This window comes from Miscanthus floridulus, chromosome 8 (genome assembly GCF_019320115.1).
Source record: "Miscanthus floridulus cultivar M001 chromosome 8, ASM1932011v1, whole genome shotgun sequence".
Lineage (NCBI taxonomy): Eukaryota > Viridiplantae > Streptophyta > Magnoliopsida > Poales > Poaceae > Miscanthus > Miscanthus floridulus.
In genome coordinates, this window is record NC_089587.1 from 194,468,830 (window position 1) to 194,483,683 (window position 14,854).

Here is a 14,854-nt window from a genome sequence, read left to right on the forward strand (position 1 = left end):
TCCAAGGGTTAAGAGTGAAACCGAGCAAGCCTACCATAAGATATACCTAGTGTATGCATTACAAAGGATTTAAGCATGCAAATGCAAACCTAGGCATGAAAAGGAACTAGATGCTTATTGAAATTTGCAAGAAATTAAATCTAGTTACCTACCATGGGAAGGGGAATTTGAGTACATAGTGTTCACTAACCCACTTAGCAATTGACATGATCCAATGTGGTGCACCCTATGAAATGCACCCATACTTTGCCAAGTCTCTAAATTCCCCAAAGTCCATCGGACTTCTCACTTTCCTTTTGGGATCTAAACCTTCTTGGTGCTCTTCATGTTTGAAATGATCTCTTTTGGCACCCAAAAACGTTTGACCCCATTGTTGGCTTGCTTGTTCACCTTGATGGCCACTACCTTGTTATTTTTCTTCTTCTTCAACAAGTATGGTGTGGAGGCCTTCTTGTCAACCTTGTTGGTGTAGGTGTTGGAGAACTTACTTGTTTGCTTTTTCTCTTTCTTCTTTGCTCCTCTCCCATTCTTCACCTTGCACTTATAGGACTTGTGGCCTTCCTTGTGGCATACGTAACAAACCACGGTTTGTCCTTCATCAAGCTTCTTCACTCCCTTGACGGTGTTATCTTCGTAAAGTTGGGCTTGCTCCATCTTGCCTTTCACTTGAGTCAAGTCCTTAGTGAGGCGAGCCACTTCTTGCTTGAGTTGCTCATTCTTCTTTGTGACCTCTTGTGTGCATGTTTCTACAATAATTTTCTCAACACAAACTTGGTTGCATAAGAGTGAGTCTAAACATAGATCATTACAAGAAGTAGATGCATCCTTTTTAGACATGTCAAAAATAGAACCTTCCTTTTTAGATGCCTCGGTGGGGGTAGTGTAGTAGAACCACCCGAAAAAACACACTTACGGAGACGCTCGTCTTCCACCAGACACCAAGCACCCCGAAAACAAGCTACAACGGGCGGTATCAGTCGAGCACACCCCCAAGGGAGAGCCCGAAAGATCCACATTTTCCCCCAAGGATCCAATAATGAGAATGAGTTACAATACTTAATCCATTTCATACATCTAGAGTTGGTAAAAAGTACATTATTACATTTCCAAAGTCAGAGTACGGAATATTTAACAGCAGAAATAAAAATAAACATATAGCGATAATGAACAAGGATCCGTCTATGCCCACTAAAAAAATCCTTCACACAACGATGCTCCTCAAGCATTACCTACAACAGGGGCAAATAAACCCTGAGTACACAATGTACTCGCAAGACTTATCCGACTAGTGGGAATAATTTCTCGACTCCAAGAAATATGATAAGCTTTATGGTTTATTGGTTTCCTTTTTGCTGAAAGCAATACTAATAGTGAGTCCTTATTTATGTTATTATTAGCAACCATGATTAATTTATTCTCTAGCCATTCTATGTAAGCACATGTTCTACTTTCAAGCAAGAGTTGAGTAATCAGTTCCATTTCCTCACCTTTCATCTTTCAGTTCCTAGTACGGTGCTAGACCCAAAATAAGCCGTACTGGATCGCCCGGCGATTCATGAATCAATGCTCCCAGCTGGGTACCCTAAAAACACACGCTCTGCTTGTACCCCAGGCATAAGCAAGATCAACCCATCACCCTCCTATCACGGGGTCCAGGTCCCCATCTAAACTTGGACTCCAAGCCCCCGCTCCTGAGTCTCGGACTTAGTGCGGTGCAAGGACCTCCACCATCCCTGCCTCCAATCAGTTGGTCTGGAAAGAGCCGAAGCCCACGATAAGAGAGCAACAAGTCTTTCCTGCGTCCATACCCAAGTATGTGCTCAGGTTAATAAATCTATGACGTGCCTTGAGACTTATGCAATGGTCGGTCCTTAACCGACACAGACAGGAAAAAGTGTAACCAAGCTATGCCCTGTTGGCCGCAGGACACAACCTCTTACACCCACCAATACCTAAACCATATCCCTGCCCGTTCACCATTTTTCCTTTCCACCATCTTATCATGAGTGATTATAATTATCACCTATTATGAGTAACGGCAGGTTACTCACGCTACCGTTACCCTAAGCATAGCAGCTAATCGACCTATACTAGTAGGACTCTTAGGTAAGTATATTTATACATATAATTTTCATAAAATGCCTGTAACATAAATGCACATCATATATATATTCAGTGATCATTAAAAATATGGGTTATTCACTGGGGCTTGCCTTGGGCAGGCGGTGGGTCAACAAAGTCAGCACCGAACGGCTCTGAGGCTCCCTCCTGCACGAGGATCTCCTCCTCGTACTCCTCGATGACCTCCTCGTAGTCTTGTTCGTCCATAGGCAAGAACTCTATCAACTCATGATCTACATGCATGGAATGATGATACAACACTTAGTAATACGGCAACGGCAGCTCTTAAAATAAAATACATCTATCAAGCTACTAAGCTAGTCCTACCGGCTAAGGTGCTAAGTTATCTATTGTTACCACTAACAAGCATGAAGCATGACATATATTATCTTAGCAACTAAAGGTATTCTTACTCTTAATATAGATTTACTCTATATATGATAAAACAAGGGGTACTAGCTGCTCTATTTATCAACCTACTCTAGGGCTACAAAAATTACATTGAGTATATAATAATCTAATGATCTTACTATAAAAATTTAATGGCTAAAGCTATCATCAATTTGCCACAAATATTCCTACAACTATTAAGCTAAATAATACTAAGCTTTCTAAATTGAATTTATAAACATATTATTATCACAGCTAACCGTAAACTAACTACACCAACAGATAGATAGTATTTTTGTGAACCTAACAAATTTTGTTTTGCTATTTTTGGGTACCTATAGAATTTACTATAATTTTACCAAGATCAGCGCAAAACTAAATTGAATAAATATTTGTTAATTCACTGGAAAAGAAAGAAACTAAACTTCACCGCGTGACCCACTACTCGCAGCTCGGCCCACTCCCACAGCGCACAAACGCGAGCCACCGGCGCGCCCCACGCACGCGGCGAGCGAACGTGGCCCACGCAATGCGGCCCATGGCGGAGCCTGTGTGTGAGCTGATGCTTTTGCTAAAGAGCCTCCGTTCTCTTTTCTATTCGCGAAGCTCACTCAAACACTATTTAATTAAGTCACGACCTTTGCACCTAGCACCCTGTTCTTACCTGAATTCCCGGCCGAAACTAAATAAGGCCATAGCATCTTCGGCCAAACATCGGCGAGCACGGGCCTCCTCAGCCTCAACCAACACCTCCCTAGCACTCTACGAGCGAAGCTCAATCGATTGAGGTCTCAAGCACTAAAAATGGTGCAGCGCGTAGATGTGGCCATGCGCCGCGGCGGGGTTAGGCCGCGGCAACACCGTTGTCGGCGAATTTACCTAGCCCAACGCCTCTACCGCTACTCTTTAACCATCTATAGACTGCGGGCAACAATGTAGAAGTACCATTTGAATCGCTACTACACTCAAGCGCGTCGGCCATGGGAGCAGCCTCCAACATAGTTTGCCGACGGCAGCAAACGTGTCTCGGGCGACCTAGACCCCAAACAGTGGTGGACCCACTGTTGTGCTTGGGTATTCCCAGGCATACCCAACATTTTGGGAAAAAATAGTAGTTTGTAGATGTATATACATGTATAATACAGTTAAAGTCTCAAATTGATACTCTATGTTATTCTCTGCTTCTTATTTGATTTCAAACACAAAGCAGCCCACACCCAACGGCCCATTTGGTGTTTCCACTCCCCATGGCCCACTCCCCAAGTTTCCCTCATGGCTTCACCTCATCTCGACTCCTCCAGACACGAAAATGGGAGACGAAGCGAGCGAATCTCCGAATCCGAGGGCCGAGCCACACCCTAGGGCAGCCCGCTAGCAGCGTCGCTCCGCCCCATCCCCCATGCCTCGCCCTACGCAGCAGCCATGGCTGCACCCTTGCCACGAACCCCGGCCATCGCGGTGGCATGGCTCCGCCGGACCCGCACCCCTGCCCCTACCGGCCTGCTCTCGGTCGCCTCGGCGCATCACCGGTGTCTGGCCTCGCCCACTCACCGCCTCGGCCAAGGCTGACGGCCTCCATGGCTCCATCCATCCTAACCAATCCTGGCAGCTCGAGCTCATCCTCGCCATCACCGATTTGATTTGTTCCTTTCAGAGAATCAGAGGTAATCAAATCCCGCTTTGCCCTTTTGTCTTTGTTATGTTCTGTCAAATGTCAAATTGTCAATTGTAAAAATCTTCCTATGGGCATACCCAACTTTGAAATCCTGGGTCCACCTCTGACCCCAAACGGTTCAACCACCTACCCTAGGAGTAAGAGGGCCTCACCAGAGATGTGCAGGGTAGACTGGACGAAGTCGTGGGGCTCGGCAAGGTGGTTGCCCACGAGCGTGGGGTGACTCTGGTTCATGGCAAGCGCGGCGATGGCGTCCCCGGTGACCTGCTGCTCCACCTACAAAACTGTTACACAGGCGAGGCAACCAAGTCAACACGACATAAAGGCACCACTCAATTGAAACAACAGAGCATGGAGCGACGCACTAGCCGAGCACCTGCCTCGATGGCCATGGCAGACCACCGCGAGGAGAATGCCCCGCATTACCTCACTGTAGGATGGAAGCTCACCGGGATGACTCCAATCACTGGCTAACTAATATAGCTAGCTAGGTGCGCAGTTAATTTGAAAGAGGTGGACTATGCCAAGCTAATTTGATGGACGACGGTGTTCGGACTTAAGGGGTTGACGATGGGCGAAAACTCCAATTGAAGCCCCAACACCATACGGCTGCAACTGTGGTAAGCTTAGGGCAAAGCTGGACTCCAACTTGACCTCCAGACGTGCGCAATTACGGAGATGGGCCAGCTCTGTGGGTTTGCCCTGGCACGGCTTGGCCGGCGTGATTCAAGGCAACGGGACAGGAAGCTTGGCGTGGTGCATTTTCTAATTGGGAGAGGACGGCAGCGCGACGGTGATGGCTCCATGTGCGCGTACGAGTCTAGCACAACGACGTGCGACCATAGTGCCATGACTCGCAAGACGACGACGGCTCGGCATAGCGCGCCACAGAGACTGACGCTAGTTCAAGGAGGCAGTAGCATGGCGACGCATCGCGCGCGGACATGATGGTGAGGACAGGCGGGCAGGGCATGCGCATGTAGCCATGAAAGGTCAACGACAACAGTGACCGCGCAGCAGTGACAGTCAGAGCGTAGAGCGACCGGGTGCGCAGCTCGATGTGACGGCGAGCAGCGTGGCTCAGGCGGATGCGACAGTGGGCAGAGCAGCCAGGCTCGCTAGCGCGGTGTGCATGCGTGCGCGAGCGTGTGCCAGGGCATGGCAACAGTGGTGCAGACCCGCCCGGCGGTGCACGCGTGCATGCCAGGGGCAGGCTAGTGCAACGCGCCAAGCCAAGCCGAAACCCGGTGACCGCTGCCAGACGCTAGCACCGATCAACAACGTGTCTTGCACGCTTCCCAAAAACCCACCTCAATGCTTCAATTGCTAAACCAGCTATTTTACGCTCGAGATGGCATGTCAAGCTACTAAAACAAACCCTAAAACCGTGCCACTACTTAGCTCGATTCTTCTACGAAAATTACCGATCTTAGCTTCATCGACCCATTCTCTAACTTAAGAAAATGACTAAGTTTTTGTTCGGATTCGTGTCAACTTTGATTTCCGCTATCTAGCGAATCCCATTCTCAACCGCAAGTATTTCATCGCCACCTACGAGTTTGCGCTACAAACTTTATTAAAGTTTCATATATGTGTTCTATAGCATTCTTGTTCAATAAAAATTCGTTTAGAACTCTAAGCGATAAAACACGACATGAAATATAACATTCGTTTCGCATTTTTGATAAACGTTTCAAGTCACAGGAATTTATTTACACATTATATTTCATACATTATCATGTAAATTTGATGCACATGCAGTGTTTTAGCAAAAGATTGTATAGTGTAACATTGAGGGTGTTACATGTAGTACCGATGGCTTCAAGATTAGCAACTTTATTAGTTAGCTCATCACAATGTTTGCACATAGTTTCCATTTTAGCAAGCAAACTTTTATAGGCATCTTGTGAGCTAGCTAACTTTTTCTTTAATTTTTCATTTTTCTTTACAAGTTGCTCATCATTGATTGTGTAATTATTTGTGTTTGCACTAGTCTCAAGTTGCTCAATTTTAGTAGATAGCTCCATATTAAGATTGAAAAAAGTTTCATATTGTTCAAGCAAAGTAGCATAAGCTTGTTGTGCGCTATCTAGTTTTTCTTTTAATTTTTCAAGCTTCTTTTGTTGACTAGTACAAACTTTAGCAAAGTTAAGATTTTCTTACACAATTTCATCATAAGAAGGTAGCTCACCATCACTATCACTAATATTGTCACTATCACTAGGGATAGACTTTTTGTTACCTCGTGCCATAAGGCACACATGTGAGGTGCTTGATGATGAGTGCTTGTGCCCTCGTCTCTTGTGATGGTCTTCTTCTTCACTTGAAGAATCATCACATGACTTTATTGATGTGAGGGCTTTATCCGCATGCCTTTTTATTTGTCTTGGGTGTGGGCTTGTTTGGACAAACTTCCACAAAGTGCCCCAACTCATTGTATCCATGGCATACTCTCTTTCTTTGCTCATTTCTTTGATTTGCGAAGATGAAATCTTGAATTTAGATAGGCACACCCTTGACATTGAGTCTTTGGATCATCTTCTCCACCTTGTTGATAAGTTTGATTGATTATTCGTCAAGGTGAGAGGTGAAGGAGGAAGATTGATCATCATCACTTGAATCTTCTTCATCATCGTCATCTTCTTCTTCTTCTTCTTTTTCTTCATCTTAACTTGAGGAGCTTGATCTTAAGCTTGTCTCAACTTGCTTGCCCTTCATCTTCTTTTTCTCACTACATGTGAGAGCTTTGTCTTTGCTTGATGAAGAGGCTTTTTCTTAACCTATCTTGTGTGACATTTCAAATGCCACTATCTTACCAATGACTATGGCTAGGGTCATGGTGCTCAAGTCCTCCATGTTGTGAAAGATGATGATGATGCTTACATATTTCTTTTGTGGTAGCACAGAGATGATCTTCCTCACGATGTTCGCATCATCTAGCTTCGTTAATCCTATTGAATGGAGCTCATTGATAATTAGATTCAAACGTGAATACATATCACAAACAAGCTCATCATCATTCATTTTAAAGCAATCATAATTTTGTTAAACTAGACAATGTTTTTGCTCACAGACATTAGTTGTGCCATCATGGATGAAAGGATAAAGATGCCTAAGAGGGGGGTGAATTGAGCTAATTCTAAATTTCTTTGCAATAATTAAACCCTACGGTTAGCCCAATTAACCCCTTGTACCTAGAAAGTGTTTCTATTAATCTACCGCACAAAAGTTTAGCAACCTATGTTCCAATCCTACTCTAGCATGGCAATTCTATGAATGTAAATGACAAGAATGGAATCGCTCAAAGTAAAGAGAGAAGGAGGAACGCGGCGATGTTTTGCCGAGGTATTGGAGAGTCGCCACTCCCCACTAGTCCTCGTTGGAGCACCCGCACAAGGGTGTAGCTCCCCCTTGATCCGCGCAAGGATTAAGTGCTCTCTACAGGCTAATTCTTTGACACTCTGTCATGGTGAATCACCCACAACCGCTCACAACTTGAGTTGGGTCATCCACAAGTTCCGCCGGATGATCACTAAGCTCCCAATCACCACCAAGCCATCTAGGTGATGTGATCACCAAGAGTAATAAGCACAAACTCTCACTTGACCACAACAAGCCTAATGAGAAGGGTTGATGCACACTTTGCTACTCTTGCTTTCACTAATGAGGGCTCTCTTTGGGATTCTCAAATCTCAATCACCTCACTAGGACCTTACTCTTCTTGGCACTCTCAAAGGTGTTTCTCAGCTATTGCAATGAGCAAAAGTACCCCCACACACGAATGGAGGAAGTATTTATACACATGGCTAAAAAATGAATCATTATGTACCTCTGCGGGGTGACCGGACGCTCCGGTCATGTTGACTGGACACTCCGGTCAGTTCTCCCCGAAATCCAGTGTTTAAGTTGTGACCGGACACGTCTGGTCATGATTTTCCCTCTCTAGAACCTTACTAGAGTCGACCGGATGCTGGCACCCAGCGTCCGGTCGCTCACCTCTCAATGTCCGGTTGCACCAGACGAAATCACCTTGGTCAAATGAACTGACTAGGCTCTGCGCCAGCGTCCGGTCACACCGAAACCAGCGTCCGGTCAGTATTTGACCCTCCATTCACTTTCAAGTCTCAATCATACATGAATAAAGTTTGCTCCAATGGATCTAAGAGCTTTTTAGGAGCTACCTAGTGTTAGATTTAGCAAGTGTGCACCACACCTAACCCACTAGACTCACCTAGGTCAAGCTACCCGTTCATAGCCCCCTTAATAGTACGTCCAAAGGAAAACAAAGTCCTAAACTACTCTAAGTGTCTCTTCAACACCAAACAACACTTAGAACTACTACATCCTTAACCTTGTCATCCATCCTTTGAAAACCAAAACAATTTCCATCGTAGGGGCATGACCACCATGATTGCCCAATTGATCTCTATTACCATGACCTAACTTAATTGTTTCTGCAAAATACACGTTAGTCATAGTAATCACGTATTGTCATTAATCACCAAAACCCAACTAGGGGCCTAGATGCTTTCAATCTCTCCCTTTTTGGTGATTGATGACAATACCACCTCAAGTATGTGAAAGAGTTGAGGTTTTTAACATGCTTGGTTCATATAAGCTTTTGTCAATAAGAACAAAAGATTTAGGCAAGCTTATATGACCTAAGCCAACATAATATACTCCAAAGATATGAAATAAGCATGAGTACAAGTAATAAAACTCATTTGCATTGGAGTTAAACACAGAAGCAAAGCAAATGAGCATAACACAAGTGATATGACATATAAATAATTGAAAGTAGAGATCACACATGTCACATATCACATAAATATCATGATCACATTAATATCACGATTACGATCACACTTAAGTAGTTCAATGCATAATAGTAAACATGAATGCATAATGTATCACACATAAAACTCCAAATGTAATAGATAAGCTAATAGATAGACTCCCCCTAAATGTATTGCTCCCCCTTAGACTAACATACTCGATCCCTCTCCCCCTTTGATGTTAAACACCAAAACCTAAGAGTCAGTCGGCGGAGCTACAGTAGACAAGTCGGGAGCTGAGGTATGAGGAGCGAGCTAGAACTGTGTGCCATCATCATCTGAACCTGAGCTCTGAGCTATCTGACCCTCTATAGCTGGAAGCGATGCTGAAGCGGTCTGGGTTAGATCTAGAACTGGCGCTGCCTGCTCTGATGATGCAACTGACGAAGGGAGTGTCTCTGTAGTCCCGATAATAGGTGTAACTATGGAAGGACCTAGGACATGTAGCTCTAGCGAAGTAGGCTGCTCTATCAACTCATTGAATGTAGCACCAAGGCTCCTAGAAACTGAGGTGAGCATTGACAAACTCTAAGGCAGAGTAAAGCCCGTATGAAGAGGTGTGAACTACGGGGCTAGCACTTGCGCGGCAACCCACGAGAACACCTGCTCTATAGGTGAAGGAAACTATGACGCTAGCAATCTCTGACGCTAAAGCCCACTAGGCTGTAAAGCTGGAGTCATAGAAGTGGTGGTAGGCTAACCAAGCTGGGGCAAAGACTGTGGCGGTGGAGCCCCAATAGCTATCACAAGATGCTACATAAACCCAAGTAGCTACTGTTGCATGAGAAGTTGCTACTGATGCATGGCCTACTGTTGCTGTTGTATAGCCTGCTGCTGCTGCTGGATCGCCTGCTGTTGTCGCTAGAACTCATCCTGCCGAGTCTGAAACTATGCAAATGTAGCAGCGGTCTCCTAAGCCTGGCGAGCCTGATCCTGCCTGATCCGCTCAAGTATAGCAAGTAGAGCAGGATCTTTCTGTGGTGCAAGTGGAGCTGAACTAGAGCTACCGACCTCATGGTCATGTCATCAAGAAGGCATCTGAGGAATATCTCGGTAGTCATCATCTAAGCTATTGCTGGGATCGCTCTCAACCATCCCCTCTTGCTAAGCATCAAGCTCCTCCTCCTCTGTAGCTGCTATGCCCCTGATGGTCTTATCCTGCTGGGCTACGGTCTCTGGTACCTCTAGACAACGGTGTGACTGGCTAGGTGTCCTCACTGCACTATGGCGGATCATCTGAGTCATGTTCTATGTAGGAACCTCTATAGTAGCACCACTGTACTCTGCCAGCATCTTAGGTGGCCTCATAGTAACTGCCCTGTGGATCAAGAATGTAATCTAGTGAGCATATGGTAGCTGCCTGTGACCCTTGACCCCCTCTGCAATAGTATCCTCCATCTCTGATAGAAGGAGATCCCAAATGTCAAACACTGTCTACTGCATCAGAGAGTTCAGTAGCCATAACTGTATGCGAGTCAAGCCCTCATGATACCCCATCCTCAAAAACAAGGTCCTCCTCATAATAGCATCTAGTACTCTAGCTGTAGGAGTGAGGTCACTGGGTGTCCTGCTAGACCCCTCGGCCCTTGCCAAAAGGCTCTGTGAAGCAATGGTAGACTATATCTATAGGGGGCATCAAAGCATCTAGGCCCCTAGTTGTGTTTTGGTGATTAATGACAATATGTGATTACTGTGACTAACGTGTGTTTTGCAGAAATAATTGAGTTAGGTCACGGTAATGGAGATCGATTGGGCAATCATGGTTGTCATGCCCCTACGATGGAAATCATTTCGGTTTTCAAAGGATGGACGACAAGGTTAAGGATGGACTAGTTCTAAGTGTTGATTGGAGTTGGAGAGACACTTAGAGTAGTTTAGGACTTTGTTTTTTCCTTTGGCTGTACTATTAAGGGGGGTATGAACGGGTAGCTTGACCTAGGTGAGTCTAGTGAGTTAGGTGTGGTGCATACTTGTTAAAACTAGCACTAGGTAGCTCCATAACAGCCCTTTGATCCAATGGAGCAAACTTCATTCATATATGTTCGAGAGTTGGAAGTGAATGGAGGGTCAAATACTGACTGGACGCTGGCTTCGGTGTGACCGGACGCTAGCTCAGGGTCCGGTTAGTTCATTTGACCAAGGTGAAAGCATCTAGAAGTGACCGGACGCTGCTAGGTCATGGTACTGGACACTGAGGGCCAGTGTTCGGTCGACTCCAGTAAGGTTCCAGAGAGGGAAAATCATGACCGGACGCGTTCGGTCAGTGCTGACCGGACGCTGGCCAGCGTCCGATCACACTGTAAACACTAGAGTTCAGGGTATACTGACCAGAGCATCCGGTCAATATGACCGGAGCGTCCGATCACCCCGTAGAGGCACATAACGGTTCGTTTTTTAGCTGGTGTTATAAATACCACCTCCACTCGTGTGTGGGGGTACTTTTGCTCATTCCTGTCGATGTTTCACCACCGATAGCCTACCATGGGGGTACCCAAGATAGTATGTTCGAGCTTCGGCGTATGTAGAACACGACGGTAAACCCAAAAGACAGTCGATTTATCCTGGTTCGGACCCTTGATCTTTGATCGAGTAATAGCCCTACGTCCAGTCGGCGTTAGCCTTTGCGTTGGATTGATTGTAAAGTGTTGTGTCGTGTCGTAAAAGTTGTGTCTCTAGGAACCCTGCCCTCCTTTATATAGTCAGGAGGTCAGGATCCTAGTCGGTTTATAATGAGAGTTCCTAGTAGGATTACAGAATAATACTACTACTAAGATTACAGGGGAAGAATCCTAGTTAGACTAGATCTTCTCCCTTCCTTGCGGGATATCCCGTGGGTCCCGCACTGACAAGCCCCTGAGCACTTCATGGTTGAGCTCTGGAAGCCTCGTCTTGTTCCTTTAGGTCTTGTCGAGCAGGAACAAGCATCATTCGAGTGCTTTCTTGAGCAAAACCATGTAGCGCTTCGTGAGATCTTCACGTGGTGTGTACCTTTTTGAAGAAAAAAGTACTCCCATTTGGGTGTAGCCCCTGAGCCTCTTGCTGTTTGGCACAAGGAGCTGGAGGGTCTTCTCTTGAAATCGCTCTGATTCTTTGTCGAAGGGCTCCTAAGCATATACCCAGGTTCTTTGTCAAAAAGAGCTCGGATATAGATATGTCCGGGTTCTTTTGTCGTGTGGCCTTGAAGTGGTCTGTCTTGAAGAAGTCTTCTGAGTGATATGCGCTTTTTTGAAGAAAAAAGTGCACTCACTGAGTGCAGCCCCAAGCCTCTTGCTATTTGGAACAAAAAGTTGGAGGGTCTTGAATCTTATGTTTGTTTGAAAAATTGCTGTCTTGAGGAAGTCTTCTGAGTGATATGCGCTTTTTTGAAAGAAAAAGTGCACTCTCTGAGTGATGTGCCCCGAGCCTCTTGCTGGGTTCTTTTATCCAAAAAGAACTTAGATATAGGTTCTTGGCATGTTCTCTGGTAGTCTGTTGTTGTCAGATGTAGTTGTATGGTGGTGGTTGATAGTAAATAATGTTCGTTCATGAGTTGTACAGTGTTGGTATATTCTTCTGGATATGCTCGTTCTTGAGTACTGCTCCTTCATGCCTGAGTCCTCTTTCATTGAATTCTATCTTTTCACTGTGTCCTTTGTTAGGTTTGTTCCATTGGTGCTCCCGGTCCATGTGCACTGCTTCTTTGGCCTATAAATATCCTCCTTGTGTGCTGTTTTGATTCATCGAGCATTCTGTTGCGTGGTGTGAAATCTTCATAGTCATGAATATGGTAGTTTGTGAAGAAGAGCAGCCTCCTGGCGTATTTTGCAATTCTTGTGTATCTTGCCATAGCTAGAGGGAGTCTTGTGATAGGGATTAGAGGTAGGCTAATCCCACAACAGCATTGTACTTGGAAGTACGTGGTGGTAGTCGGAGGGAGTCTTGTGATGTGAGATACGTTCTTTCATCTGGTAGTTCTGGGTTGATCCTCGTCGCCTGCCCTGAGACTGTCCGGTGCAGATCAACACCATATCCAGCATCACATTGGACTTGGGTAGATAGATGTTCACCGGCCTTCTCTGCTCCATGTTGTCCCGCCGTGCTGTTGATTTTCACCTTGGATGCACTGCTTCCGTCCTTTGAGGAAAACAGTGTAGCCAAATGCGGTTTGTTCTACCGAGTAGCAATTTGGAATATGTAGTCGTTCCAGAGCCTAGCCGTGTCCGAGTTCCTCTTTGCTACCTTGCTTGTCGTAGTACCGAGTTCATTGGGTCTTGTAAGATGTGTAATCTTCTATTTTTGAAACCATTTATAATGGAAAGAATCTTATCTTCTGAGTTGTCATTCTTTATTCTCCTAATGTCCTGGTTGTTTATGAGATTCCTGAGTTCTTTCTATAAGGACTGGGTTGTTGCGTTCCTTGTGAGGTAACCCTTCTTTGCTTTGTGGTTGATGAGTTCTTTTTGTAGCAATATGATAACTCCACCATGGTGCTGGATGGATAAGTCTAAAATCTGCCCATTGAACTGTACCGTTGTGTGGATTTGTGTCGTCTGTCATTTTAGCTGTGTCAGTAAATGGACCATTGTGTCCCCATGCCATATTAAAATGGGTCTGGTGGGCCACGTTTTTACTGGTGTAAAATCTATTTAAGGGCCTTTCCTCTTCTTTTTCTTTACTGTCCTAAATTTCCCTTGAAACCCTAGTCTTCAAACTTCCACCACCGCCATTGTTGCCATCCTCTAAGTGCCGCCATTCGAATCATCATTGCCTCCTAGTTCTTTATTGCTTCCACTAGTATATGGGTAGGAAGAAATCAGCGAGCAAGTCCCAAGTAGCCTTTGTAGATGAGGAGACATCACTTTCCGTGATTAAGAATCAAGAGTTTATGGCCATGAGGGCTGCTCAGAAGATTTGGCTGGCTCCGACAATGATTGAAGATCAGCTTCATGAGCTTGTTAGTGATGGTCTGATTCAGAGCAAGGACATTGCTAATTGGAGAGCTCTAGGCGAGCATCGGGTCCCTACTCCAGGTCCTGGTGAGATTATTCTTTTTGTCTCCTTTATCCATGCCAGACTCTGCCTTCCTCCTTCTGCTTTTCTTCACCGGTTTCTCGGCTATTTTGGGATTAGCCTTAACCATCTTGCTCCCAATGATGTCCTTCATCTTTCTATTTTCGTTCATCTTTGTGAAACTTTCCTTGGAATTCCTCCTTCTCTTTCTCTCTTTCGTTACTTCTTTCGTCTGAAGCCACAACCCCACCACGATAACACCAATGTTCTTGGTGGCTGTAGGATTCAGTTTTGCTAGGGTCTTAAGAGCAAATTCTTTGACTATGACCTGGTTGATTCTGTGAGGGATTGGCGTGCCGACTGGTTTTATGTCGCCAATTTGATTCCTCCTCTTTCCATTCATTTTTGATCTGGTCCCTTGGTTAATGACCGATGGGAAAAGAATCCTATGACGACGGCTGAGGTCCAAGCAATCAAGCTATTTCTTGAGAGGATTTGTACTCTAAAACAGCAAGGCTTGACCGGCTTCGGGATTATTTCTAGTTTTCTTCGCCGCCGAGTTCAACCTCTAAAGAAGAGAGAAAATTACGGTTTTGAGTACTCTGGGGCGGTGGACCCTTCTCGTATGGTCCCTGCCCTTGAGTTGACTGATGAGGAGGTGCTCGAGCATCTTCAAAAGATGCTGAAAGGAGTAAGCGTCGTCCCGCTCGCTGTCCTTGAGTACAGTGCTAACAACCCGCCCCCTACTGTGAGTTGTTCTTTTCTTATACAGGTACTTTTTTGTGTCTTTTGTTGTATCCATTTTTTGCTTAATCTTCCTTGTCTTGTTGTTTTTCTCTTTTAT